Source organism: Carlito syrichta, unplaced genomic scaffold, assembly GCF_000164805.1.
Source record: "Carlito syrichta isolate Samal-C Ts95f unplaced genomic scaffold, Tarsius_syrichta-2.0.1 Scaffold304764, whole genome shotgun sequence".
Taxonomy (NCBI): Eukaryota; Metazoa; Chordata; class Mammalia; order Primates; family Tarsiidae; genus Carlito; species Carlito syrichta.
Window position 1 is genome coordinate 576,179 of NW_007248860.1, and position 6,082 is coordinate 582,260.

General features: G+C 34.7%; 1 protein-coding gene and 1 pseudogene across 1 annotated transcript in view; both read right to left on the reverse strand.

Moving 5' to 3' along the window:
- LOC103263210 overlaps nucleotides 1–5,523 on the reverse strand; it is a 52,576-nt pseudogene extending 47,053 nt beyond the window's left edge.
- Nucleotides 1–6,082, reverse strand: part of ZFPM2 (zinc finger protein, FOG family member 2) — a 460,753-nt gene that overhangs the window by 453,798 nt on the left and 873 nt on the right. The window lies entirely within an intron of this gene.

Genomic DNA, 6,082 nt, shown 5'->3' on the forward strand with positions numbered 1-6,082 from the left:
ACACCCTCTCAGACAAGCCTCTCAGCATTAATATTTAAATCTTACCTATCCCTTGTGATTGGAATTCAGCCTCTATTCGCAAACAAAAACTAAATCAATGTTCTTAGAGTTCAAACTAGATCCCTAAACAGTTTGCCACTCTCTATGCACAGATAAGATAAACTTTCTTTGACCCAAGAGATGAAGTTGCCATGACGATCAGAGAGTCCACTTTCTATATTGATATTTTGCTGATGTAACAACAAATAGAACCAGATCCTAGTACCGATAATGGTGATTAATTAATACTAATATTGATCCCTACAAGCAAGAGACAAGGCTATTAACTTGAAGCCTGAAAAGTCAATTGTTACCTGTGGCAGAGATACTAGAAGCTGATTTGGAAGCATAATAAACAAATGTGCTATCTTTATGCTAATACTTTTAAAGAGATAGTCCTTTCCAGAATGCCAAATATTGCCATATCTGAGTTTATTATTTTAATTGCATTTCAGCTTTTAAAAATGTAACCTTATTAAATGATGCATACTTACCCCTTTATCTATGGTGAGAACACATTTTCTGGCAACTGAAGTAAGAGACTTTTGCTGCTGTTCATTTGGTGAGAGAATGAACTGATAATTTTACACAGTGGCAGGAGTTGAATTAGACTGGGTTTCAAAAACATCTGCAGTGTTCTGAAATGTCCTACTAGTCCTTCGGAATTGGGACAGTGACAAGAAATCCAAGAGAATGTGACTTGGAGGATAAGAACTCCCAAGTTAATATACCCATTCACAATTTTTAGTGAACAAAGATTGTATTTTAAAAAGGAAACTATTTTGGAAAAATATTTTTTTATTTCTATACAAACCTAATTTTAGATCCTTCACACAATTTAGAGTACACATTAAGTTATTTTGAAGGAAAGTTCATTTGGGAATCTATTTTCTTAAAATGCAAAAAAAATTATGGAATGTAGAATAAATAAAACAAGTTCATTCATTTAATACCTTCTGAGAAAAAGTTATATATTTAAATAGAGGAGTGATTAAAATGTAAATGACAAGTCTGAATTATGGAAAGAGCAAAAACATCGATACTAGAAGTCCATACACTCGTCCCAAATACCACATTTTATTTAACACGTTAGGTTCAATCTTGTTCTCTCAAAACTTTTTCCAGTAGTAACAAATAATAGCAAAATGACTGATTAGAGTTTTTTTTTTACCAAAAAAATCATTTAGAAAAAAGAAATAATTAGTTATTGAATAGTAAGTCCTCAACCATCAGAAATAACATGGATAAGATAGGCCTTGGATATCTTATGAACAAGAGAAGTGAGTTTCTTTAACTGGAATACATAGTGAACTTAATGTACACTACTATAAAGTTGTGGATAGATATAGGGGAAAATACAGATATAGATATGGGGTAGACAATTGAGATCATCAGTGAATATTTTCATTTATCCTACGATTACTCCAAAACAAAGCAATTTATAAATCTTTGCATGAACCCTTCAACATAGGAACAAATCACCTAATTGTATTGTCTTTCTTTGCAACTTAATAGCACCAACTTATATAATATATGGTAAGTCACATCATATGTTCTATGTCTATGTTTAAATAATTCAGAAAATAGCGTTTTAATTTACAAGGACTTATTGGTAATCTTTCAAGTCTAAAATGAACACTGATCTCTTCTGTGAAATTCAAAGAGATTCTTATACTCACTGTAATTGAACAGATGCAATTATATTATTCTTAAGATCTCTAACTGCCATTTATAGAAATTTCAAACTCGTTGATTTTTAAAAATTGAGAGATACAATGTTAAACTTTATAGTTCTTCTCACTCTATAATTTTACAAATGAACTACTTTGAAAGTTACTGGAGGTGGAAAATATAGCTGCTCTTTATTTCCAAGGCATAGTGCCAGGTTTTAGCCCTCAACTCTTTTATAGCAACTGGAGATGAAAAAGGTAGTTCATTTTATATTTGCATTGTTGCCTCCACTGAACTTTTAAAAACCTTACTTCATGATCAATGATCTTTTATAGGCAAACTTTCTTATAGTCTCCTTAATACTTAAATAGGATTACTGCATTAGCGATCTTAAAATTTGTCTATTTTACACCTACTAAATAATTATTCTTAGATTTTTCCTGAAAAAGTATATGTATTAATATTATTTCACATCTGTTAGTAAAGAAATTAATTTTGTGCTATCCTACAAACAATAGGTACCATTCTATTTTATTGATAAAGCAACTACTACACAGACTACGTGTTCCTTTATTTCATGACACATGTAAAAACAGGTTTTCCAAAATGTTGCTCAGTCAAAAATGCAGGGAAAAAAATCCCTAGTCTGAAAAGTATCATAAACCAGAGAGAAAATATTATTTGCAATATATTTACTTAGCCCTAAAATACAGAAGAAATGAGTAATTTGTTTCAAAGCAAAATCCTGTCTTAATATTTGATAAGTGAAAAGCAAGTCATCCTGTATATAAGAATGATCAGTGTTTTAAAATGTGCGCAGCATTCCTCAAACCTTTTCTAAAAACTAATAATGTTAATGATAATATAGTAGATAATTTACCCAAATTATAGAGTAAACATTAAGAGAAGAAACACCAAAAAGAAAAAAGCCACAGTAGAACAATGAAAAATGACCATGCTCCTTTCTCCGCATAACATAATTTTAAGATTATAAAAACGATCCCACTAAAGATTTTCACGTGACAAATATTAAGTAATACATTTAATAGGTAATATTCTCATATTAAAAGAATAATTGTTTTATAAATAAAGCATTCACTATTACGTACTCTTTAAAAAAATATCCTAGGACATTAAAATATCAACATGCAAGTTAGGGATTCATACGGCCTGAAATTGTTGGATCATCTCAAATAACAAAAAGGTAATTATTCAATATGAATGGAGTCCAACTTCTGCAATAGCCCTTCTACAGAGCTGCTACAAGATTATTTTAAATATGGAACATTTTACTTTCAACATATATATTAATTCCCAATATCTGCTTTACTTTCCAAGAAAAAAAAAATTGCCTCTTAATTCAGTCTTTCTTTATAATTCACCACAAATTATTTGGCATCTGGCCTAGACTGAACATTTATGTTATTCATGTTTGAAAAGATCAAGCAATCTAAAAGTTTTTTGAAAACTCTACTTTAAGGTTTAAAAAAAGAGTTTGCTTCCTTAATATTATATGAAAATAAAGTATCTAAGTTTCTTTTCCTTTTTTCCAACCTCTGCATTAACTACTAGGGAGCAGATGACACTCATTTGCCAAAAAAAAAAAAAAAAAAAATCCAGATGTCCACCTCTTCCTGAACTCATAACCAACGCCTAAGTGTGACTGAACTTGGGAGTATATAAGGCAGTAAACACATTACTAGAGACAACAGTTTGAAGAAGAAAATAACAATAAAATTGCACACACAACATTTACTAATCATAAAGAGATGCATTGGTAAAAGAAAAAAAATCATCATTTCTGTCATAAATTTTCCAGTGCAGCCCCAGAATGGAGAACAATCTGGGCAATTTATTGGCATATTGGCAGGAGGTGATAAGGCTAAAAACAACAACAGCGAGCAGCTGTGCTGGGAGATGGGCTGATAGCATGATATGGCTCCCACACCAAACACCTCCCGTCCTATCAGGGCTTTTTATCAAACCAGGATTACAATAATAGCTTATGAGAGAAAGCTTCTGAGGGGAGGGCAGAAAATATAGTCTTGGAATAGGAAAAAACATCTGAATTTTGGGACAAAACATGGGGGCAAAATACATAATTTATCACTGTATTATCAGGAAATCCAGGCAGTCTAATCAAGGAGCACTGAGTGACTATTTTTTGCCTTATCATCCAAAGTGGTGGAAACGGAGAAGGAATTATCAGGCTTCTGCAGATTGCTGGGCTGGAATTTTAATGGTAATAATCGGGTTTCTGATGGTATATCTTCTCCGCTTATCTTTCCCATTATCTCCTCTTATCTGGCCAGTCATCATAGCAAATTAATGGTGCTCTTTCAGCGTCGCCTTTTTATCGCTGCCCGGAGAGCACCCAAGGGGAAAGAATAAGCAAAATATTAAAATACTGCATAAATCACAATTTTAGATAGCAGGGAACTGTATGCAGTAAAAGAAAAAAAAAAACTGTGCCCAACAACCTTTTTGTCCTTTAAATTGACTGTCTTCAGAGTTTCTGGTACAAGCTGACTTTTTGCTTGTCATAGTTGCTCTAAATTGGGTATGTTTTATCAGCAGTGCCAAAGCTTTATTTTCAAATCCTGGACATTTCCAAGTTTAGAATGTAGTTTTATGAGTGGCGTGAAATGCTATTGTTTCACAGAGCCTCCCTTTCTGATATTTTCCAAAGTTATGTTTGATCCAGAAAATCAAAAGTAACAGTGTTATTTCTAACAGAAAATGGTACACTTCTTATACAGGGCTAAAACTGGAGGAAGAGACTATCAGAGCAAGGGCTTTGAGTTTCAAGACAAACTTCCCCATCTGCAAAACTGCCCCTTATGCCTGGACAGTCAAAAGGAGACAAACGTCAATAGAGTGTAACCAAAATGACTTTAAAGCTGGTCCAACCACATTTAAGTATCTCCCCCCAAAGCTATAAAGTAGCATTGCTCTAACATAAAAATTCAAAGATGTTTAATTTTTCATTTTTCTTAACAGCGGAAGGGAAGAAGGGGTGCCCACATTTGCATAGATTATCACTGTGACTTCAAATTGAATCCAATAAAAGTCTGAAATTCATGTATATTTATAACATATGTATGAATATATCAGCAGGCTATGATCACTGTGAACAAACATGTTAGTATAATATTTTTTCACTTTCAAATGAGAGAACTTGCAAGCATTTTTGGTAGTTAATAAATCACAGCATTCAAATAAACCACTAAAATGTTTTATGACCTATAACACAAGAGTAGCATCAGCAATTAGTTCCAAAGCTTTAATCTTCAATTATATGAGGTGGACATAGAAGGAAAGAAAAAAAATGTAATGTAGTTAATTGAGAAGATAACAAAGTATTCCCAAGTAGAATCATATGGTCTTGTGCCATGCAATCAATTAATATTAATTATTTATTAACAACCCAGATGACAGCCGTAAACTAAAAAGCACTCGTATTTAATACGATTTAGAATCATATTTTATAATAAGCACGTTTTGTAAAATGCAACAATTACTTAAATAGAGGGATCTGATCAAGGTACTACTAAAAAGTACAAGGCAATTAGTTGAAACCATGAATAATCGCTCTGAAAAAGTGAAAGTCTTCGAGAACAATATCGCTACTTGATTAAAACTGCTTTCAGGCAAAAGTGAAGTCCAGTTCTTGCTTGACCCCAAGTTACACAGATTAGGTGCTGAAGCATGAGAGAAGAAATCCAATAAAATAAAAGCTGGAAAGTCGCGTTTGCGAGTCAGGAATATATAGAGGGAGAGATCTGGATACTTCACTGTTGCGAACTGTTTCATTACCCGGTCCCCATCTCAAGAACAAGTTGACTGATCAGATTTATTTTTAAACTATACCAAATAGAATTTTCAAGTTTGGAGAGTGGGTCGAGCGTGGTTAATCATCAAATGGGTGGGCGGGGGGGGGGGGGCGGTAAGTATTACTAAAGTCTTATCCTAAAATTACACGGTCATTAGTTTTAAACTCGTGGCCAGACTCTACACAACACGGAGAAACCAGACAAACCACGCGGCTGGCAAGATAAATAAATAAATAAACGAATAAGGCTTGTTCTTCGTTTCGGCCAAAGCGTTGACGGTAACGTCGCAGGCCTGTAAAACACCCTGGGAGGAATTGTCCCCCAAGCCAGGAAAAGTTGGTCGAGTTCGTCTCCGCTCGTGTGCATGTTGGGGGAAGGGGGTCTCTTGCCCCGCAGCGCCCTCCGGGCACTGAACTGCCTCGACCCCCGGGTGCTCGGGGGCCACGCGCCCTCCTGCGCCGCCGCCGGGAACTCACAGCTCCGCGCCGGGAAGTGACGGGCGGCCCCTCCCAGCCAGGACTCCGCGCGCCACCGGGGCG